Raw genomic sequence first — 24,919 nt, forward strand, 5'->3', positions numbered from 1 at the left:
CTCCAAAGATCAACATGTCTGAGGTACCCCAGAAATATAAAGAAGAGAAAACATTTATTCTCCCACTTAAGTCCTTGCAGGCTATCAAAAATAGCTTGCTAGATGGAAAGACTCCAAAACAAAGCAACTTTTCAAGCAGATTTTTTTCTTTAATTGTCTACTAATATTACTGAACTGGAGTACTTCATGTAGCTATGTGTTGTGTTTATTAAGAAGTACTGTTGTAAAAAAAATAACTTTCGATACAGATCTGCTCTTTCTTCCACTTTGTGAAAGAGCTCAACAAAAAGATCATGAATGTGACTTTGCATGTTCAGTGGATGATGCCATCAAAAGCGTCCTTAAAAAGAATACAATTTTCCTCGTCACATCTGAAACAGAGCAATATATGAAATTGTAGAGGCACAGAAAAAGAGATGAGAAAAACAGCAGATTCAGAGCTCACACAAGGTGCATCAACTGGACTGACTGCAGCCTAAAGGAGCCTATCTCTACAGCCCTTCAGTACTACCAGTTTCCAGTGCAGGGCAAAAAGGAAATACTAAACATGACAATACAGCTGTCAAGCTGGTCATAACAGAGCTCTGTCCCAACTTATAACACTACATACACCACTAACATCTTTCTTTCCAATCTAAGTATGGAGACAGAAGGCCACCTGTGAAGGCTTTAGAACTGGAACTTCCTCTTCCCAACAGTTTTTTGTTTTTTGTTTTTTAAACAAGAAAGTGCCATGTCTGGAAATAAGCCAGAATTCAGCACTGCTAATTTGAGACTACTTGAACTGAACTTAAAGGAGCGTAAGGGAACATAAAATTTCATAGCTTAAGAAAAAGACACCTTGGTGGATTTTGGTGATGCTACACTGAATTTATCTGAGGGAAGATGGACCCCCACATGGCAGTCCCCACAGAGCAGTCAAAGCCTACTCTCCCTTTTTTGCTCAGAGAGATTTTTATTCAAAAATATTTTAGGTTAGCTTCATACTGGATTTACAGGACTTACTAGCCTGGAGACCTTCTTCATGGCACCTCTGTGTTCAGGAAGAAGCAAGAGACATGCTAACCTGTAGAGTTTATGTCTGCCACACAGACATTGCTTGAAAACACTGAACAGTTTTCCTCCCTTTCCTGAAAGAGTCAAGGAAATGGATGACATCCTGAAAGGCAAAGAAGTGGGAAGTTTTGAAATACAGAATAGTCAACCCACAGGAAGCTGGGGAAAAAGAGAAACAAGGATTTATGAAAAGTGCAATGGATTGCTGAAAAATGGGGGAGGGAGGGGACAGGCACTAAACATCAAAGTATGTAAAACATTATTTGACTAAGGAACCTCAACTACCCCCAGTAATTGAGCAATGCCATGTTGTTTACCACAAGTCAAAAGTCATTAACAACAACAACAACAAAAATGCATAAACAAATACGAGGAATGAAATTTAATGAAAAGCAGACTGCAACAAGACCCAAAGCAGAAGAGAAGATAGAAAGGATTTAAAAAAAAAAAAAAAGGTAGACAAGTCACTAAAGATACAGCATTTTTAAGTAACACTTTTACTTACTAACCAAAAAGGGACCAACTGAACATTTCCAAAAACAATTATTGTAATTCAGAATAGTGTCTGCCAGTCAGCATGTACATTCTGATAATACACTTCTTCATACCCTGACCTAATGCAGCTGGCCTAATGAAACAAAAATCTGCAAGATTGGAGAGTGCTATGTTTACGGGCTTTCTCACACAAGAATACAAAAGTTAAGGTGTTGTTTGTCAGATTTTGTGTGTGTAAAGCATGCCTTCCATATAGCAGACTTTAGGTACTCTTCCCTCCGCTCCACTCCAAAGACTTAGAGAAGCAAAGGAGACGGGAGGAAAAATTCTGTGGCTTTTTCCTGTTACAAAGAGCAAGTATATTGTCCTATCTTCCATGTTTTTATTTGAGGTAGCTTTAGATAATTAAAATGTGGATGAAGTCACAGCTGAGATATTAGGGAATCAGCATCCCTGGGAATCAGCATTCCTGTCTTCTCAATTAAAGAGAGCTACTTTCTCAAACAGGTAAACAGTTATCAATAAAATCAAAGTAACTTTAAGAAAAATACTTTGTATCTGAATACATGAAACAATAGCATAGTCCCAGTAGCTCTGGTCACTTAAGAGGACAGGCAAACATGGAATTTCCAAAAGGGTGTTGGTTGGGGGGGCGGAGGGGTTGTTTTTTAAGTCATCAGGTTGATACCATGAAGAGAAACATTTTTTTTAATGCCTCTCTCTGTACAGTAGAAACAAGAAAAATAAACTTTTCTACTCTGCGATTTAGCTTCTGGTATCAATCAGTTATCTTCACATCCTATAAATACTGCTGAAAAGTATCTTTTATTAGAGTATCAACTTTAGAAACTTCAATTAATCTTTCCGTTTTTCCAAACAGGAACAATGAATATTTTGTATGCACGTATCTTTCCTGTGGCAGTACAGAAATCATGTGAAAACATCAGAAGCATGAGATGACTTTAGAATTAATCTATATATTGCACTGTTTTGTGGTAGCGTTCACAAAAACAAAAAATTAAAACTTTGAGTTTCTTAGAGGGTTTTTTTTTCTTTGAAACCTGAAGTATTTTTCCCTCTCAGAAGTGTAGTTCTTAGAAGAGGGGAGAGGGTGCAAGAACAAGTGAGAAGGAGCAAGCATAAGACAGCACACACAAGAAAAGAGTGAGCAAGAGACCTGAGTAATGGATTTAGCAAGGGAGAAAAAAAGAGGAGCTTAAGAGAACAAGTGCTAAAAAGGACGCAAAAGAAAAAAAAAAGGCATGAGCACAAGTTAGAACAAGAGAAAAAAGAGCAGGTGAGAGTGAGGAAAGACAAGAGGGAGAACACTAGCAAAAGAGCTCAAGACAAGAAGAGAGACAGATTAAGAGAGTAAGCAGGAGAGTTAGAGGACTGAGCGCAAGCAAGATTTAGGAGCTGGAGAAAGAGAACGTGTTACATCAAGTGAGAGATTCTGTTAAGAGAGACTTAGCACATGTTAGAGTGCACACAAGCAAGACAGCTTTAGGGTGGGAGCATTAGAGAGAGAGTGAGCATAGAAGTTAGAGATAGCGAGCAAGAGTCCAAGACAGCTAGAGAGTTAAGAGAGGAGGGAAAGAGTGTGTGTATGTCTCTGGGGAGCGACTTACTATAGGATAGGTGGCAAAATGATATTCTCCATTAAGTAACAGTGCTACCAGAGCCAGTTAACCAGCCCCTACCTCTTCTAAGCACCCTGTTCCTGTCCACCCACACAACCCATTCCATTATCTTGTCAAATGTCTGAGCAGCAGCACAGTGTACCAGGTCTGGGAACTGATCTGACTGAAAAGTAACCTGATTCTCCACCCCCACACACCCAAATGTTATATATATAAAATTATATATTTCAGCCAACTCAGTTTCAGAGTCTGATTCACTGGTTGGTCTTACAAACAGCTGTGCCAACACAAAGCAGGTGGGAACAAGCAGCCAGAATCTGGAGGGAAGGGGAACTGCTTAAGCTGTAATTGCCTTCAAAGAACTGCTTGTTGAACGCTTTGTCTTATAACTACTTTTTCAACAAATTCCCTCAAAGTACTTCAGTGCCTCTACATCTTGCAGCAAGAACTTCAAATTAGATAACTAATGCTGTAAAACAAACACATATAACGTCACCAAATTAATCACTGCTAATGTCCCACATTCCCTTTGTAAATGATTCATGAAAACAAAAAGTTGTGATTTTCAATGTTTTGCTTCCTCGTTATCTACTATTTCAAGTTTGGCATAGATGTAGTTTGGGGGAGAACACAGTAACTTTCACTAGCCCCAGGAAAGCCTACACAGATTTGGGTGGGTGGAAGGAGAGGATGGGTTGGCGTAGGAGGAAAGGGAGGAGAGAATCAATGTTGCTGGTTTTCCTCCATATCACTGTTCTTTGCTGCACTGCCAAAACCCCTCAGCATTCTCTCAGCACTGAATATATATATCATCCTACCATCTTATCTTATGCTGCAAGATAGAATTGCCTTCGATGAAAAAGAGATAACAAAGTCTTTCCAAATCTCCCCACATTCAAAACATTTTGGCCACTGCAAAGGCCAAGCAGCAAAAGACCAATAGTTTCAGTCTCTACTCATCAGCTTTTGTCAATCTGCTTCCCTTCACTGGACATACTACTGAGCAATGTCTCACAACTCAATGACAGGCCTGATCAGCTGAAACTAGAACGCAGATTACTACTGTAGAAGAGTCAAATTTAAGACACTTTGCCACTGTTGCCTCACAAAAGCCAACCAAGCCAAGGTGTATGAAGCGCGGTTTATACAACTGGTATATTCTTGTATATGGAGCCTGTCATTCTCCAAATTCTTCCCTCTCAAGTGGCTGACCCAAAAAACTGAGAAATCAGTACTCTATTAGATGTCATAGTTAACCTGCTAGATCAGGTAGGAGAGGTGTGAGCTTTTGTACTAACAAGATGGAGATGTTTCAATTATACAAACTGGGAGAATAGACTATATGCCTCTTTCTCCTTCCATAGGAAAAAAGCTTTATAACTGTCATAAAAATCAAAGGCTAAGACGTTAAGAAATGTTTAAATTAAGGTGGGCCTGATAATCAATTCTACCTCTTCTACATATTTTGCAACACAATTTTTACTTACACAGTCCAACACTATTTTATTCATTGAACAGGTGCATATCAAGTACATCAGGATGACACACAGAAACAAAATCAGAGCTATGCAGTAAATGATACTATTTCCTAGATTACTCCGTCAATTCTTTCAGAAATTGAGGGATGCATATCAAATGGGGCAAAAGATTGCAAGCAAATACATTTCTAAGGCAAGTGAATTCCCTTTGGGAAAAGTGAGTTGTAACTCTAATTCCACCAAAATTCTGAACAAATCCTAAGTTTTGTGAGCAGACCACTATCTAGATATGCTGAGTCACTCTCCAACCTTAAGAGAGACAGACTACTACTCTAAATTACAAAGCACTTGGAATATAAACTCAAATCAAATGCAACTGTAAATGCTCAGCATCCTGCTATTAAGACAAAAGAGATCTAAACCTGTAACTTCAGCTCTGCCCCCCACATCATCATGTAACTTTGGGCAAGTCACTTTACCCTTTTTTGTTTTCATTTCCCCACTAAAAAGCAGAGTATTAATATGTATTTATCTCCTCTTAGCAAGCCCCAAACAGCTCTTGTGTATGGAAAGCAACATGAAGAAATTAAGCATTATATGAAATGCCTAAGTTCGGGGGGGGGGGGGGGGATTCAGTGCTTCAGGTTATGCTGCCAATAAGCAAGATACACAAAATTGGCAGATTTTTGGCCTTAATTTTATTGTGCGTTAGAACCTTATCACAGAAAAATATTTCTCTTCCACAAGATGCTAAAAGAATCTGTTAGCATTTGCTAGATTCAGATACTAAAACATTATGTCCATGTGCAAAGCCCAGTGAGTCACAAACCTCGGACAAAGTGCAAGGTCTGAATGGTGTGCAATTACTAACAGCTTGTACCTTTTATATACATACACACACATATAAATTGTCTATATCTAAACAGTTGCATCTTTCCTGAACTATCCATTCCATACAGTGAGTGAAGCAAAGATCCTGTTGAAAATAAAACTGCTTTTTAATGCATGATTAAAGACAATTCAGACCTGCACTGGGGCACAGAATCGCAGACAGCAAAAGCAAGAGATAATTTCCCCATTTTTGCCAGACTTTGAGTGCTTGACTTAATTTGGGAATTTTTATGGAAATAACTGAGTCAAAGGCAATTCCACAGATATACACATGACTAGAATATAAGAAGAAAGTCCACACTTACAACGTACAAGGCATACTTGTTTCCTCAAATACATAAATAAATTGGCTTTGTCAAGCTGGGAGCTGAGTGGTTTTAAAATTATATATATATACACACACACACATATATATATATACACACACACACATACACATTTATATATAAAATGACTAACACGTAACTTAGAAATTGTATTCTGTGCCCACTGTATGCTTGCTAAAAATATATCTTGAACTTCCATCTCACCTCAATTCACAGATCTCAAGTTTTTTTGTTTTATGCGAACAAAGCTTTGCTTTAAGGTATAAAGACTAAAAAAGAAAAAAAAAAAAAGACAAAACAAGAAAAGTAGTCCAGAGAAAAAGAAACAAAGAATATACAGAATCCTTTATCAGGAAATATTAAGGGCAAAATTTTCAAATTTGGAAATCTAAAAGTTAAACTTTTCATCACATTGTACAGAAATAACTGCGTATTTTCACATCTCAATAAAGTCAAGTAGGAACCATAAGACTTCCAAAATCTTAAGGAAAAAGAGTGAGGACAAATAGTACAACAAAATACTGATTTAGGTATACAGGCCTAAAAATGATACTTTTGAAGAAAAGAATGAAGAGAGAGATGTGATAAAGATATATAAAATGATGAATGACAAAAGGAAGGTCAATTAAAAACATCTAGTCCCCCTGTTTCGTGACAGGGCTTGGAAACATACTAAAAGGCAACAAATGTAAACTAAGGCCAAGGAAATCATTTTCACACAACAAAATTTATTTTCTGAACTCAATCAGAACATGCTCCTGATGAAAAAAAATATATATATTTTTTTTCATCATCAAACAAATTAACTTCTATTACATTGGACAGAATGAAAAAAGAAAATATCTCCTGTACTGCAGAACATAAGTCTACCATGAACTTCTCAGTGCTAGGAAAAAGTTTCATGACAGGGAATATTCCAGTTTAGCATTTCTTTTATTGTACCAGAGGCATCTAAACTACTTGGGGGGGAGGGTTTTTTGTTTTGTTTTGTTTTGTTTTTTAAATAATACTTCTTCTGTGGACAGGAGCAGAAAAGTAGTGATAACACACATAACATGGGTTTATATCCAGAGAGCAGTGTGTTTTCCTTGTTTTCTTAACTTTTTTAACAGAAATGTTTTTGCAAAAACAAACATTTTAGTTTGCTGCAACTGTCTGGCAGTATGCAAATTAAGCAATGAAGTACTAGGTATTACCTTCACATCCACATTTAGGAATTGTTTCCAATTCTAATGTTTCCTTATATTTAATAAAAGCATTAGAAAAGTTTCTAATCTCCATCACAGAAAGCAAAACCAGTATCAAATTAAAAATGAAAACAAAAGTTGTCAACATTATCATTAACCACTAAACTAAGGCAGCTAAGTACTCCTGCTCCAACAGTCTGTTTCCACATGTGTAACTGTATTTCTCAAGGTTTTAAAACTAAGCTCATAAAGTTTAAAAACGTCCATGCTGTGAGCATGACTGTGGCTAATTTAGCTCCATAGAGATGCATAAACGAATGTTTTGATGGGTAAAAAGATTGAAAGTAGACTCTCATGGACATCATGAACCACAAATCATGACTGCACGCTGTGTAAAATACACAGGTGAGAATAACCCTGTACAAATCCTACAAAGACAGGAGAGACATCCTCTTCTAAGGACCACATGAAATACCATTAACGATTTCTACTCATACCTCTGGATTATTAAATTTTAGACCTTCTATCATTAAACTTTTGTACTACAGGAGACAATCAACTTACAATAACTCACAACTCTATTTACCTGACCAAAAACCAAACAAACCACAAACACGTATGCATTTACACAATGCCATAACAAAAATTCTACACAGGAGAACATTACAGAAGAATGGAAAAACATCTCAAAGTCATGAAATCCTGATTAAACGGAGAAAAAAAAAAAATATTTACTTCATGTTGTTCAGCACAAAACAAAATGGAAATCAGATTCCAGCTCTCTAAGCAGTACAACAATGCAAAACCAAACAGTTTTTAAGTATGCCTTTATGATACAGCTTTCAACTACAGTTTTAAATACAGAACCATATATATTTTCCACTCAGCCCTCAACATAGCTGAACCATTTATGATGCTGTCTCTAGCAGACATAGTTCACAGAAGACATTAATTCACTTAGAATCTAAGCCTGCAAAACACAATGTATATTAAAAATAATAAACCTTCAGGGCAAATTTGAGGAGGTATAAGGACTGTTCAACATGAAGATACAGTAACTGCACAGTCAACTGACCTCCTCCCCAAACTGCATCTATTAGTGATTCTGTTTGAGGGGAAAAGAAGGTGTAACATAAGTTTATAGCCCAAGGACTCCAGTTTGTACATACAAAACTTTACTTCAGCAAAAATCCCACTGGTTTCAGTGAAAAGACACAGATACGTGCAATCATGTACATATCTAGCATTTGCAGCAACACTTATTTCATTGCATAGGGCCTACCATAAAAATCTGAACTTTTGAAGGTACATGAGGACTTTGACAGCAAAGTCACCCTAAGTACAAAAACACGGGATTCTAAGCTTATGAATATCAGATTGTAGTGAAAAATGTACATTAGCCTATGTTATTCCAAAACTATAATCCAACATTTGTAATGAGTAACTTCTACAGAAAGGGAAACTCCCAAGATTTACATGCATCAGTCACTTCTTGTAGCATTAAGACAGACATCAATGTATTTCAAACATGAACTTGCAATTTTTTGCATACCTTTAAATTAATGCCTGCTTACCCATTAGAAAGAATAGCAACAAAGAAACTAGAATCAGAAATGATCCAGGAAAGTCACTGAGATTACAATATCAATTGGATTTTCAAAGAAAGTGTACTAAAAACTGCTTTGGTTGGAATCAAACATGTACCCTGTGTATTTTATTTTTAATTTCTGTAAAACTTGTATGTAAAAACAACAATACATATGGTTATGTGCTTATTTGTAGCAACAAAAGCTGTAGTGATTAGTGGAGAGACCAAACAGAGGTCAATGTAAGGAAATTTATTGTGTTCAGAAAAATAAAGAACTGGGAAAGTACTAATACTTGCACTTCCCTACCTGACAATATTTTTCTTCTTTTTACTCCTTCCTTCTGTTTAAATAGTAAACTTATAGCAGAGACACAAAACTATTTCCCCTACAAAGCAAGTGAATGTGCTGCACTCTGACTGGCTCCTCAGCAACATACCCACTAGCAAAGTAAATGAGAAGTTATTAGTGATTTACACAGTTCACAGTAACATAAGCGAAGATTTGTGCATATATGGGTAAACAGGGTTTCTAATGAACAAAAATGTGAGCTACCTATGTTTGAAGCCAAGAAGTCAAAACCAGGATGAACAATTGGTTTTTAAGTCAATAGGACTTGGAAGTTTCACTGGCAAGTTGCTTTTAATCACTAAAACGTATTTAGTTAATTATAGTTGTGGCAACTAGCATTCTACTAGTTTGATTTTTTTCAGCAGCCCATCAAAATTCACCCTGAATCTTTTCAACCACGTTTTGCAAGAGTAGCTCTGCCATCAGCTATCAATTTATACATTTCCATTCCTTTCTTATTTCACCATCCAAGCAGTTATTAAAAAGAAAGAGGAAACTTTTCAACACATAAATGTATTAATACCTTATTAACCTTTCCTTTAGCTGACCCAAAACTCAGCCTATTTTTAATCTGCTTTTGGGGGAAAAGAAAGAAAATAAGAAGCTTTGGAATTTTAAATAATACATAAATTGAAAGCTTGGTTTCTCACAGCTAGAACAAAATAGTGACAGTTAATGGAGTTAATTTCACTGTCATTTAGTCAGTTTCACTTTCAGGTATTTAATGCTACAATATCTGGATCCTAGAAACTTTGCAAAGAAGTGTTTACAAACAGCTGCTGGCTTATGTTATTTTAACTGCAGAAAAACTTTTGCTGCTCTTGATTTTAAGAAATGCTATATTCAGAGCTAAAATTAAACTAATTATGTCTGTCATACAAGGTAACTGAAATAGCTACCATCTAGTCTTCAAACAGAGGTTCCAAAGTATTCACATTGTATGGACTTCAGCAGAGTAACTGGGGACTATCTCCTTCATCTGCCTAGCTCTTCAGTGGGTATTCTCCCTGTAAATCATATGGACACACCAGTATGGAATTAATGAGGATATGATAATGTCAGTATTTTTTGGAATGAATCATCCCATCTCTTTCCTTACCAACTGTGGAAAAAATACCTTTCTCTTGGGGATTGGGGAGGGGGAAAAGAAAGGAAGGGAGAGAGGGGAAGATAAACCTTATGGAGGCAAAGGGACACTTTGTTGAATGACTTAGCCTGCCTCACCACTATCTGCTTTCCAGGCAAAGTTAAAGCAGAGCTCCTTTTCTGATCTGTATTCACAGCCAAGTAAGCCATGTTTAAGCACCCACAGATACAGGACAAAGCTTGTATGTATGAGTATGAGGGGAAATGGAGCTAAAAACTAAATAAAGCCAGAGCTAAGTATGCACCAAAGACCTATCCTAAAGAAAAGAAATACATTTGAACTAGCAGAAGCAGTTAATTTTTCCTCAATTGTGCTTGGATAAAACAGAACCAAAACCAGAATTTTATCTTCCTCCCAACAAGGGAAGGAGATAACCTATGGAGATCAATTACAAACTGCCACGTTAATTGCTACATGCAACTGATGATTAGGTCACTGAAATTCTGTGGGTATACTGTGTCACCTCCAAGAGAGAGTATAAGATATCTGTACCTGTCAAATGTGTCTTTCTGGAAGGAACAGTTGTTTCTAATTATCAGAAGTTTTTTCAGTGTTTTTAAGTCATCAGTAGACTACTATAGTTCCCAGAATTCTCTTTTTGAAGGACCCATACAGGGTGGTGAAGGAAGAGAGTATTCCCCTTCTCAGAATGTCTTGTTTACTTTTCCCCCATCACTCACAAGTTTACAAGAAAGATAATACAAAAACTTTTCCAAGGAAACTTATTTCAAATGGTCTTATAGAAAAAAAGAAGTCTCGCTACATACACATATCAATTCCTTTAGACTTTTAAATGTCTGATTAACAGGAAAGTTCTGTCATATTAAAAATAAAAAAATAAGTTAACAAACCCTTACTAAAAAAGAAATGAAATTGTAAAGTAACTTAAAAAATAAGCCATTGTAGTCAGTTATAAAGACAAAAATGACAGTTCTCTCAAAATAATCCTATTCTACAACACCACGATCCATTTACAAAAGGATTTCAGCAGTTATACAAGTCTCCCATGCTTCCATAAAACAAAGATATCAGAAGGATTTTGGTATCTTTTGGAGAATGGTTTTCCAGATAGTATTAAAAATGACTACAGAAAAACAAAACATATACCAGTTTTCAATTCTTACTTAAAAACGTAAATTATAACAAAAACTTTCAATCTACAATTCTGCAGTCAGGGTTAAACACACCTGACAGAGAGGTTTTCAGAGGAACACTGAAGACGGTACATAATTATAGCAACATGATTGCTTCTCTGGTCAGAGTACATTTTAGTCTTTAAATTACCATCTATTTCAGTTCAGATTTTTATGAGTTTTATTAATTGGTTATCTTGCATACCACCATATGACCAGGTGGTATAATTTCAAACATGACAGCATAACCTAAAAGGGGGTTTTCATTTTACATGTTAAGGTGTCAATTAACTCATTTGAACCAAGGTGAAAAAAAGCCAACAATCTCACCATAAGTCCATTAAGGCAAAGCATAATAATACAGTTAACCCAGACACAAATTTCTTTGCAAGGCCTTATCAGAATTAAGATTCCAAAACGTGATATACATGTCAGCAACTATGCTTAAGTTAAATTTAACTTTAAAAGCTTAGACAAGGCACACAGTTTTTGCTAGACAGTGGTCACGTTATTCTATGTAAACTATTAGCATGTGTGTTAAAAGTCATTTATGAGCATCATGTGTAAATTCCAAGTCTCGACAAAACTCAGATACTTTAAAAATTGATAAATTCCTGATTACTACATCATTATTTTGCACAAGCAATAGAATACTACTCATAAATTGACATTGAAATAGAGAAATCTTGGCTGCTATTTGGTAAAATTATCCTTGCTGCTGCTTCTCTGTAACTGTCCAACATGGGAGGAGGGGTGTCCCAATGACAAGTCCAAAATCTTCCTAAGTATTGATTCAGTAACTATAACATTGTTACTGATGTAACAAATTGTCTTTCTTATTTATTAGCCTCAAAACAATTATAAAGCGTGCACAATAATTTAAGTGTGAATTGTCCTCTTGATTTAAGACTATGCTCTGTATTCAATTTTGAACAAGACAGACTTACTTTAATCAAAGAATATTCAAAATCCATGAATTAAACTTGGTAAGTCCCAGAGACTTTGCCAGAATATTTAATTCATAGAAGAAAATGTAAATTTAACACAATGCAGTCTACTTCAGACTGCAAATAAAAAAGTTCTAATTCTAAATACTTCAAGAGAACCAAAAGCATTAAGCATATCCTACAAAAGTAGTCTCTCTCTCTCCGTCTCTCTCTCTATATATATATCTATACATCCTTCCAAATTTCACTAAATATATCTGATTAATAGTTAACAGACAAATATCAGCTCATACTCAAAATTAATTTCAGTGTTATTACTCTAAATTTATTAAGTATAATTTTCCAAAAATATCCAACCTACAAATGTTGGGGGGGAAGAGGAAGAAAAGGAGAAACAAGTTTTTCCAAAACTTCTTAAGGCTACAGACTATTCCATTAACATAAGTCAAATTATGCACAGTTACAGACAGATAAATAAGAAAACATTTTGTTTGTAGTAGTATTTAATTATCATCAGACATCATTGATGTATTCTTCAGCTTTACACTCCTTTTCTTAAGGAAAGGAAACTGCAATACTAATACAATAACAAAAAGTTAACTTCTACTTATCTAGACCCCTGGGATATTATATCCATGTAAAAGTGACTATATATACCTACTGGCAAAAGTTAACAGCACACTCTCATTGGGATTAAAATTGTACATTGTCAAAAACATGCTTATTGATTTATTTTGGAGTCAGATATTCTCTCCTTGTTAATTTTAAAGAACAATGAATGTTTATTTCTCCCAATGACTGTAGAGTAATAGGAGAACTAAGTAACAGTAGCAATCTAGACACATGATCAAAGAACCCCTACATAGTCTTTGGACAGGCTAACCCGAAAACTTCAAAGCTGACTGAGATTCAAAAATGTACCCATTTCAAAATTTCAAATTGCAGTACTTTTAATTGTGTTTTCTGATTTTGTGGGGGCAGGAGGAAATGCCACTCCATAGAAAACGCACCCTATGTATCAGATGCGGTCTCTAATTTCTTCAGCAACACAAAGCAAAATTCCTAAAAGATTGCAGCTAACCACTAAAATATAGAAGCGCCCATATGTCCGCATGCATATGCCCAACTGCTTCTCTCCCCTCTTCCCCACCCCACCCCCAGCACAGATGACAGTAGTCTTACACAGGTACTCCTTCTTCATCGGCCTCCAAGTTCCCCACCTATCACGAGTCTCTTGCCGGGGTGCAGGCAGGGGCACCTAAAGCCTCCACCACAACAGGTACCTGCTCAGCTGATTGTTCAACTCCTGACACCCTCCTTGCCTCCTCTCCCTGCTCCCAGACCGGGGCGAGACCTCGCACCCGCCCACCACAGGGCGTTGCGCATAAGAGCGAGAGGATCCAGGCAAACTCCCTTCCTCCATCTCCGGTCCCGCAACCCTCCTCGCCGCTCCGCTTCCCAAACCGGCAGCGACAGCCTCTCCTAGGCACCAAGGGGAAAAGGGCCGCAGAGGCCGCCGCCTCCGAGCTGCGGAGCGGCCGCCGCCACTGCCCCCGGCCATGCCCGGCCAGCCCCAGAAGGGGGCAGCGGTATGGAGGGCGGCGAGAAAGGCCGGGTCCAAAGCCCGGTGCGGGTCCGGGCCCTGCTAGCTCCGGCCGGGGGCTCGGCAGGCCCCTGCGCTTTCCCCACCTCCTCTCTCTAAGATGGCAGCGGAGCTGCCCCCTGCGCTGCGCCCCCCTCGACCGCGCCGGGCCGGGAGGTGGCACCAGCTCGTCCCGCTGCGCAGCTCCCCGCCACCGGCTGAGGTGTCTCACTTACCCGTGTGGGGGGCGGCGGGCCCCGCGCTCCGGCCCGGCTGCGGCCTCCTCTCTCGGGCGGCGGGCACACGCAGAGCGAGGAGCGAGCGCTTCCCCCGGCCTCGGCCAGGGGCCCCGGCGCGGCAGCACCTCCCTCTTGTGCGCTCCGCAGTCCAGCTGCCCCGCCGCGCTCGGGCCCGCGCGGCCGGCGGCGGTGCCGCTGCCGCTCGGAGTGTAGGGGCCAGCGGCCGCGGGGGCTGCCGGCAGCGCGCCTTCCTCTCCGGGCGGCGGGGAGGGGGGGCCCGGCCCGGCCCGGCGGGCGGATCCGCGGCGCTTCCTGGCCGGGCTGGATTTTCTATCGCTCACAAAATGGCGCGCGTTCCAAACCTGCGCAGCGCCCGGCGGCGGCAACGGCGGGGCCCGGCCTCGGCTCGGCGCGGCGGCGGCGGCCTGAGCCCCGGCCAGGCAGCGCGGGGACAGCGGCGGGCGGGCGGGCGGGCGCGCGCGAGCGGGCGGGGGGAGGAGGAGGAGGGGGTGGGGGGGAAGCGCAGCGCCGTACCGAGCCCCCGGGAACTCCTCACTCCCTCCCTCCCCCGCCTGCCAGCCTCTATCTCCTCCCCCTCCCTCCCCGCCCGCTCCTCCTTCTCCTCCCTCCCTCCCGAACCGGCTTCGCCGGGGCCTTGCGCCGTCCCCGCTCACCGCAGCGCACCGCTGCCAGCGCCGCCGCCTCGAGCCTGTCCTCGCTCGTACCCGCCCGCTCGCGCGGGGCGAACTTCTCGCGTGCCGCCGCCGGACCCTCCAAGACAGTTTTTTGAGGGTGGTGGTTTTTTCCGTTTTCTTGCCTGATAATTTTTTTTTCGGAGTGGAGGTGGGAAGGAAAAAAAAAAACTTCTACAATTCGGGCGGGAAGGTTTGTTGTTTTTTTTTTTTTTTTAAAAAAGCTAACTGACAAAATGGCGACGGGGCGAGCCTGTTACTATGGCAACTGTCAATCACGCTACCCAAGCGCCCCACCCCGGCCGGGCGGGAGACGGCCGCTGACGTGGGGAGGGTGGGGCAGAGAGCGACGGGTGAAGGGCGGGGCTTGGTCGTCGGGGCAACTGCGGCTCCCTCGCCCCTCCGGCATGTGACGATATCCGCGCCGCTGCGGGCCGGGATGGCCCCGGCGCTCTGGGTCCCGGGGTGTGGGGGAGGGGTGGCTCCCTTCGCGCCGCGGCGCGAGGCCGGTAACGGTCCGGGGGGGGGGGGGCGCGCCGCCTCCGCCTCCGCCTCCTCCTTACGCTGAGCGGCTCCGCGCGGGGGTGCGGCGGGGCCTTCCCCGGCCTGCAGGCGGCGGCGGCGGCGGCGGCAGTGCGGGGCCGGGCGGCTCCGGGGGGAGCAGGGTCCCCTAGGGACGGGTGCCACTCCGGCAGCCCACGGGCCCAAGGTAAGGCGGGGGCCGCCCGCGGCGTGTGCAGGCCTCGGGGGGCCGCGCCTTTGTTGCCGCGGGTGTCCTTGCCCGGAGCTGGGAGAGGGGTGCGGTGTCCTGGGGGCTTGGTGGGTGCAGGGTTTCTTCCCATCCCGCACTAAAAGATGTATTTAAAAATATGTATTCTTTTTTATTTTTAAAAATAAATAAAAACGCTAAGGTGTTGCCTCATGGGGCACTCGCACTGTAGGTATGTGGTGGGGAAGGAGGCCTTGGGTTCTTGAGGGAAGACTTAATTCCACTTTTTATTATGGCCCAGAGTTTAGGATTCCATCCTACTAATGTAAATCTATGCTAGGGATTTTTTTTTTCCAGGAATATCCACAAAGATCCAAAAAGTAGAATGTGGCCTTCATCTAATATTTTAATTCTGATACCTGATTTTTTTTTAACCTAGTTGTTTTAGTTCACAGTCAGCCTTGCTCCTTGAAGAAATTAGGACATATTACTAACACTTGTGCTGTTACTTTTTCTTCCTCTATTCCGTTATTTCTCTCTGAATTTCAGAGCTGGAAATAAACAACTAAAGGTAGGTGCAGTAACAGCCAAAGTAGTATGTCCCCCAATTATCCAACCATGGCCATACAAATGCAGTTTTACAAGCAGTTCAACTGAGCTATGATTTTGTTGCTGTTGAAAATAGCAGTCCACACCCTCTCCACCTTCAGCCATTTAGGCTCTGTCTGTTTTCTACAGCAATAGGAGTGCGAGCATAGAGTAATTGACACGCTGACCCGGACAGAAAAAAAAAATCTTTTGTATGGCGAGGATAAGTGCTGATGCAAAGGGGATGGCAGGAACATAAGGCAGAAGGAAGCGTGGGACTGCCCCATTGAGTAACATGGGGTTAGGTTAAGTCATCCATGAAATTGCACCTTAAAGTTGTGGTAGGTGTTCAGGAGCAGCATGGTTTAAGTGGGTTTAAGCAGTCATTTCTCGTTCCCCTCACCCCTGGAAAGATTGAGAGGCCACTTTAAGCTGCTTTTGACACCTCTCTTTGCCTTAGAATATGATCAGAATGCAATTCTTCCCCCAAGATGAGGAAAGCCAACATGCATATTCTGCAGTGTAACAAAGGCATACAGAATCACCTGCTACTACTCAAAAGACTCCCAAGTTAATATTGTTGTATTTTGCCCTAAGATATCTGCATACATGGTATGTTGCACAAGAAATCAAAAACATCTAGAAAGCATTAGCTATCTTGCATATGCTCAGTCCAATTGACCTGTAAGGAAGTGCAGCTCATACCTTGGTGACAGTGGGATCTGCCCCATCAGGATTTTGTAAACCTTGCTAAAATCTCCTTGCTGCTCTGGATGGTGACATGCAGCAGCAGAGTAATGGAAGATTAGCTCTGCTGTTCAATGTAACTACAAAGCTCATACAAATGTATTGTGGCATTTACTATATTATAGTATGCTATATAGCATGTAGCAAGTTGCAATTTTTTTTTGGCTAGCACTTAAACAGATTACAGAATTCTCACGCATTTGTGCACTTGCTCAGTAATCCTCTGCTTTTATTTTGCTGGCTGTACCCAGGCTTACAGAGATGGGTATGTGGCAACTTGGACTGAGAACACATAGATCGTGTAGGAGAAAGTTAAAATGTCCTATTGGACATAAGGTGGTAGCCTTCCCCCCCCCCCCCAGCATATAACAACTACATAGTCTTGTCTTGTTCATATAATCTTGATAATGAATAACCTGTACTGTTCTTCTCTTGTACAATAGTCTCTTAAATGTCCATTACATTAAAAGCACATATATGCACACACACACACACACACCGTCTACAAAATTTTTTGTGCAGTAACTCAACAGATAAAAAGCGTTGAAGCTGCTAATGGTTAAAATTAAGGAACAAGGTCCTTGTGAACTAGAATTCTACCAGAATCATGCGCTGGCCACATATCTAGGATGAGAGCTGGTATCAGGATGAAGTTGTCCGTCTATATGCATTGGGAGTAGGTCTTGTGTCTTCTACTGCAGGTAGGTTTAGAGCTAGGGTTAGGGATCTGAGGGCCTTCCAGGCTGGGACTCTGCCAAAATAGTGCCCACCTGGAAAGCTAGCACCTAGGCTGGTAGTAGGACAGAGCTTTATCTCATCACTAGTAGCCAGAAGTCCTCTTTTGTGCTGCAGGTAGGGAAAGGGTTGGGTCTAGGATTTGGGAAGTGAGGGTCTTTCAAGCAGGGACTCTCAGCTCCCAAGCAGATATGTTTTCTTCTGTTTTTAAAACCAGATCAGCTCCTTGATCTGTTGTGTAATATATCCCAGAAATGGTTGTACTGGAATAACTGTAGCGTTGGTACTCCACAGACAGACATGAGGGGGAATAAGGGTTAGAAGACAAGGGTATACATTAGCTGGTTTTGCTAGTGAACTCCATGCAATAGGCGAAAAGTAAACACAGTCAGCAAGAGACCTAGAGCTCCTAAGAGATCAGCCTTGGAAAGAAGTAGCTGAAATAGAATATGTGTGAGAGAGACTGATCCGGAAGAAGGGGATCCAGCACTTGCTAACTTCTACTTTGTTCTACATAATGAGGAGTTACCACATCTTACAATTTTTTCTTTAGGGAAAAAGGGACTGTTGAGAGAGGAAAGACTGAGAATCCTTTTCTTCCCAGTTCTGCAATACTTTTTACTCTTCATCAAAAACCTAGGGATGGTTTAGACAGAGTTTCAGTGTCAAATTTTAAAACAGGATTTTGCATACACTCTTTATAAATAAGTAGACTGGCTCCTAAGAAATACTTGTTTTTCTCTGCCTAACAGACAAACCCCTTAGAACACTGAGTATATTTGGGATCAAAAAGAGTAACAATAAGCAGAAAATTGAGGAAAAAATAAGAAAAAATAGTACATAAAAAGAAAAATGAAGAGGAAAGACTACAGTGTGGAGAAATGAGATCTGAGAGAAATAAAATTGAAAGAGGAGAAAAAAATATACAACAGACTAGAAAAATAGAACAAATGCAAAAGAAACAACAAAACAGTATAAGTTTCTCTTAGTTCAGTAAGTGCAAAGTGAAGCAATATATAACATTCAAAGCACTGTAGTATCCTAATCAGAAATTTACAGTCAACCTTCTCTGACTATTCTATATCTCCTTCTGTCTGTCTTTCAGTATGATTATACTGAAAAATATAGTCCTTCCTGTTTTCCTCTACTTTTGGTCTGCATTTGCATCTATGCTGTCAACAAAGTAGACTTAGGACCGGCATATAAGTGGCTGTGACTGGAAGTTAGAGAATCCAAGAGTTTCCAAAGGTACAAGACTACCACAAAAAGTATACAGTCGAAACAAAGGGTTTTCAAAACTGATTGTTATTATTATTGGTATTGGGTGGGAAAACACAGGTTTTGTCATCTAAAAGAAGAAGAATAGGATAAGGCATGACAGATGAATATAGTGATGAATAAAATAAATATTTGTGTTCCTGTTTACTTTCTCTTGTATCAAAGAAACAGAATAGAGGGATCAGTAAATCAGAGGGGAAAGCAGAAAATTACATGGGTTTTCATGCTTTGAGGTTTCTAACTGATAATGATAATGATTAGAAAGGAATTACTTGTTAGGTCTGCTTGTTCGGTAATTGTTTTCCTTAAAGTTTCTGGTAGTGGCAGTTACTGTACAAGAGACAGTACTGAAATGGATGGACGACTGGTGTGATAAACATGGCCCTTCTTACATCCACAGTGGCCAGTTCTGCTCATTTGTTTCTTGGTTCATTTGTTTGCCTCTGATTATGGGCACAGTGTACAAGTTGGCATGTGATGCCAGTTTGCCTATCTTGGTTTCCAGATGTTGGAAGCAGTAGACAATTTCAGAAACTTCTCACTCCCTGTCAAAGATTACCAGGACATCATTAATCTTGAATTAGGAATGTCTATTCACATAACTAGTATTTTAAGATGGCTTCTTAGTTTTCCAACCCAGCATTCTGCCTGTCGTAGACTTAGTATAGCTCTGTCAGTAGTCACTTCTGTGTTCTTATGAACACAAATTACATCAGTAAGTTTCTATTTACAATTTCTTCATTGTGATGAAGATGTTTTCCTAATTAAGGGGCTCAGTACTTCCCAAGTCTACTGAAGTTGCTAAGTATCTTATCAGCCTGGTTCCATCTCCTTCTCCTGCTTTGAACTATAGATAATCATTCAGTTGTTTCAACCACATTATTGCCTTATCGTGGAATATGATTATGGGTAATATTTGCCAGTTTTTCCCTTTTAAATCTTGCCATATTGAGTAGGAGGTGACCACTTGCCTCTTAACCATATGTGCTGAAACCATATGTGACTTTATTCTGTGACCCAAATCCTAAAAAGCTCTGGTAGCCATGCAGTTTTTCCTTTGGAGTGTGTGTATTCCTCTCTGAACTTCTTTGACGCCAGTCATGGGGACTCTTTGACCTTTTCAGGGGCTAATATTTGTACTTTGAGTAGGTGTTTCAGTCTAGAAGATGCATTGTGCAAGTATCATTTCAAATAATCCTTGGTGTCTTGCACATCCTCTGTGCAGTAGCCTTCTGATGCCAGTGGATCTAGCTCAGGAGAACTTTAGAAAAGATTTCTTCATAATGTAGAAAAAGGTGATGTCAACTGCCCTCTTAACTTGTGACTCCCAGGCAAAGCCACCACATAGCTCAGTCCCTTTGATGGTAGGCCATGATTTGAAGTAAAGTCCTAGAAGAAGTTCTTCTCTCTGGGTTACATCATTAACACTTCAGAGAACGCCACGGCAACTCTCAGACAGACTTAATTCTAAATCAAACCATCATCTGGAGTGAGCAGCTTGTGTTTCGCCTGTCAAAAAGGTGCTGCTAAGTAACTAATGTGGTCCATCTCTTTTTAGGCCGGAGAGGTTGCCATGGTAACCTATTTGAATGTAGATAGATATGCTTTTGAGTCATCATCAGAGCCTGGCTTTGATAGTATGGGGTTTGGATTGACAGCCAATACTGCATATTGTGTAGGTTGGCACGCCTCTGGACCAGAAGGTCCTAGAATTGCTACTGTTGCTGCCGGATGAGGCTTGCTACAAAAAAAAAAAGTGCTGCTCCCTGGGTTTTCTCTGATATTCTCTTGAATGGTTGTGATTTATTCCTTGGTGTTCTCATTTTATAAAGAGGCAGGTTGAAAATCTTACGTCTGACAAGTTGCTTGCATCATTTTCAAAGTCCTTCCCCAAAACAATGGTGTCTTTTGGGAAGAAGCCTCTGGGAAAAAGGCCATGGTATTTATTTTAGGAAAGATGTATCCTTTAAGGTTCTGTCATATAAGTCCTTTTGAAACCAGTTTCTATGATAAATAAATATGGTGGTTGTAGGAGTGCAGAACAGTTTTCTCTTAACATCAGCCATCCTGAAGATGCAAATGTTGCGAATCAAGTACTGCAATCTTGTCTCTTTCCCTTCTGGGAACTCCTTTACCTCCTAAATTTCCAAATTCTAGGAAGATCTGGTTTCCCTTTATTTGGAAAGATGAAAAAGGCATTAGGTTAACATAATCATCAAGTTTCACTCACATCCAGAAGGATAGTACAACACAATGCATTTCCCTCTAAAAAATTGTATTTGGTTCTGCTGATTTTAACACAGTTAAGTTGAAACTACCTACAGCTATTCAATATAAAGCTTTTGCTTCTCTGTAGGAAATTCCTGGAAGAGTCAAAAAAAATGTCCTCAATCCTGTTAAAATTAGGTCCTTCATTGGCAGCTTCTTTTGAAGCTTATCCAGTGATACAAAATACAGTTTCCTTGCTCTGTAGCTGTGCAGCAGAATGTACGTCTTTGCTGGCTAAAACGAAAACTTTGTTCTTGATGTCAAGAGAAAGCTTCTTGTGTTCCCTCTGGAGGGGTGTTGTCTTTGAAGTTCTGACACATGATATTTGTAGTATCCTGACTTCACAAATCTATTCAAGAAAGTTCTTAGAAGTATGTTCTGCTAGTGTGCCTACATGACCATAAAACCTCCTGCTAGCTAGGAAAAAGTAATTGTGACAGGTTTTAAATTACATTTCTCTAAACTGGCCACATAGCTGAATTCACCACACTAAGAAATTGTTCTTCAAGCAGTAGAAGCAATAATGCATGGCTGTCTACCCCCTTTTCCTCCCAGATCTGCTATCCCCTCCCAGCCCAATATTTTATTTCACGTTTCCAGGTTCCCTTTGTACCTCAGACACTGAACTACCCAGAGGTCCAGCATGTGACTCTGCACTATCTGAGCAAAGGGGACTGTGTACTGTGGTTCATTTGGGGTTATGTGTGTGCCGCTTGGCAGACCAAACAGAAGCATTCACTGTTAAGCTTATAGTGCAGCTTTTCCTATAGTGAGAAAAAATTAACTAATTAAATAGGATCAATCATCCACCCAGCGACCAATTTTCACAAAACTTCTTTGAGCCTCCTTTGTTTGAGATCCCTGTCCAAGAAGGGTCTGTCAAATTATGAAGTGGCTGAACCTTACCAGGAGTTAAAATTTATTATGAGAGATGGACTGAGGGACTAATAAAGAGGCAGTCCACTCAGCCTTAGGAAACCAGAATAAAAACAGCTTGGTCTTTCTAGTACACATGTAAAACAAATCAGCTGTGTGTACATTGTTTTCTTACAAGGTACATTTCAGGCTGGCTCTGGCTATGCACACCGTTTCAGCCCTGGAGCATATACTGTGGCATCGCTAATGTAGGCTAATTGCTGTGTGGACCAGCACTCTGTAGGGCAGGCTTTTCAGGGGACAGCAGTTTCACCTCAGCATGCTATTCCAGGGAACAGGCAAGGCTGGTGCTGACCTTATGCTGAGAATGCCCCTGCCCACCTCATGATCACCACTGCATGCCAATGGTGAGGCCCACTGGGCCTGCCCGTGGTGTCAAGTCCCGCTGGGACTGCCACATTGGAGCTACTAAAATAGCGTGTCGATTGCCTGGCAGGGTTCTTCTGCTGGAGTGAGGCTATCCCTCAGGTATTCATGCTGCAGCTTTGCCAGGCTGTCCGCAACGCTCTGGGGAGGGCAGAATGCCACGAGCACCTGTGGGGGAAACACACGTGCAGCTACAGATCTGAAACTAGTTTTGGAAGAATAACGTCATACATATGGTTCAGTGCTAATGTGTCAGCCAGCCTGCTCTTCACGTGGTAAGTCAGTTCCCAGTAGAGCTATACAGGGAGTATGAATCCAGAAGGCCACCAGGTGGTTTGCAATGAGTTGGGCTGACTTGGCTCTTTGTCAGACCTTACAGTTCTCCATCCCCACTCTTTAGGAGGCTATAGGATTTTCTATCTCCTAGTGTCACTGTTAGTGACTTCCACCCCAAATTCCCTTGTGCTGGGACCCATTAAACTACCTACCAGTTGAACTGCCAGGATGGGGGGGGGGGGGGGGGGGGGCAAGGTCGAGAGGGGAAGGTTAAACAGATTATGGCTTTCAGGCATCAGGAAATGATAAAACCTTGCAAGGTGTTCAGGTCCTTCCCAAAAGAATCTTGAGGTAATGCATCCTTTTTCTGCTTCAACTGAGATCTGAAAGTCTGATTGCTCATTTATTCACTACAGGTATGTTTATAAAAAGACCTTAGCAAAAATGTCTTCAACCATCTCCAAACCAGTTCAGGAAATCCTGAGATGGACCAGGTGCTTGTATTTTGGCAACATTTTCCAGGCAAGGATGAAGGCAAGAATTGGCACATAAGCTTTAGTGAAGAGATAGTTGGGCTGTTCTTTATTAGTGGTTTTCCCTCGACAGGATTGTGTATTGTCCTGTGTTCTTTTATTAAGGTCAGCTCCTGTCTTTGTACATGGCTAAATCTATAACGCAAGCATGGCTAGTACACTAGTATACTACAGCTGTCTGAAATTAGTGTAGTCACACTTATTTGTTTAGAATAACCTCGAGCATTTAAACACTGACAGTCATGGCTACAGTTTGGCTAAATATGCAGTCAAGTGTTACCAGTATCGATATGTTTGGAGTACATTCCTGAATAAAGCCATAGATTTAGATTAAATATAAATGTCTAAATCTATATTTATACACTTAAATGGTGGTGGCCTGGCTTTCAAGGTGCCAAGCATTTTGAACTACCTTTGACCTTATCCACCACCACTGACATTCACATTACCTCTCTTATGTATATGTAAATAGTATAGACCTATAATTTACTCTTAACTCCTTTAGTAGGGCAAAGAATATTACCCTGCAAAAGAGAATAGAGGAAATAATGTACTGTTAAACTGAAGTGGTAGAATATGATGATGCTATAAGTAATAGTGCTAGGCAGCAAATGTCCAACTTAGCTTTACTTAGGCAAGAAGGAAATAAGATGGCCAGAATTCACTGGAGCTGCAAAATTTACAAGTCAGAGATGAGCTAGGGTATTTCACGGGCAAAGTTCAGAAAGCCAGCGTATGTAAATATAAGTTTATTGCTGTAAATAGAATATAAATAGATTTTATAATTGAATATATTTATATAAATTAGAATAGTCTAATAACAATGAAATACTTTATATAAATTACAATAAGCTTACATTAATAAAGGAAGGGTTCTGAACCACACTGTTCTTAGCCTTGAATCTGTATTCACATAGCATTCCCATTTGTAGGTGCCTCAGTACCTTCTCTGTGGTAATTTCAGTAAGACTGCTTCCCATACCTGATACTGTTCCTTGAACTAATCTTTTAGTTTAAAACATTAATTATTTTTTCTTGCATTTATGTTCTTTCTTTCTTATTACCTACATGATCACAAACTGAATATTTGAAATTATTTTAACACATGAATCTCTCATTTTCTATTACATTTTTTCTTTACGTATTGCATTGGTGTTTAAAAACTTCAATAAAATTCTTTATTATTGTCAAAGCCTAGCTTATTTGGGATAGGTTCCTTTAATTCTTTTGGTTCCCAGATCCTGTCTAGGGGGTCAGGAGAGGAAGAGGGAAGCAAGTCACTCATACTGGCTACTGTAAACATCTAATTGTGATTGAGAGCATCCAGTTCAGAGCCTAGCCTTTCTATACAGCCAGTGAAAAGAGAGAAGACACTTAGGAGCATAGGATCATAGGTTGGAAGGGACCTCAGGAGGTCTCTGGTCCAACTCCTGCTCAAAGCAGGGTCAGCTCTGAGGTTGCACTAGGTTGTTCATGGCTTTATCCAATCTGTTCTTGAAAACCTCCAAGGATGGAGACTGCATAACCTCTCTGAGCAACCTGCTGCACTGCCTTGTTGTCCTCATGTTGAATAAACTTTTCCTCATCCAGTCTGAATTCTCTTCTGTTTCAACTTATGCCCATTGCCTTTTGTCTTCCTGCCATGCACCACTGTGAAGAGCCTGGCTCCATCTTCTTGATAACCTCCTTGCCAGTCCTGGCAGGCTGTTCTTAGGTCCCCCGCAGCTGTCTCT

General features: G+C 40.7%; 1 protein-coding gene across 2 annotated transcripts in view; it reads right to left on the reverse strand.

The window, feature by feature from the left end:
• The window catches only part of DYRK1A (dual specificity tyrosine phosphorylation regulated kinase 1A), a 90,233-nt gene extending 75,776 nt beyond the window's left edge, over window positions 1–14,457 (reverse strand). For both annotated transcript variants that reach the window (XM_067298647.1, XM_067298655.1), the window contains exon 1: window positions 14,056–14,457. The gene's annotated coding sequence lies outside the window, so the exon portion shown is untranslated. The remainder of the gene's footprint in view (window positions 1–14,055) is intronic.
• Between the last annotated feature and the right edge of the window lie 10,462 nt (window positions 14,458–24,919).

Source organism: Apteryx mantelli, chromosome 1, assembly GCF_036417845.1.
Source record: "Apteryx mantelli isolate bAptMan1 chromosome 1, bAptMan1.hap1, whole genome shotgun sequence".
NCBI classification, from domain to species: Eukaryota; Metazoa; Chordata; class Aves; order Apterygiformes; family Apterygidae; genus Apteryx; species Apteryx mantelli.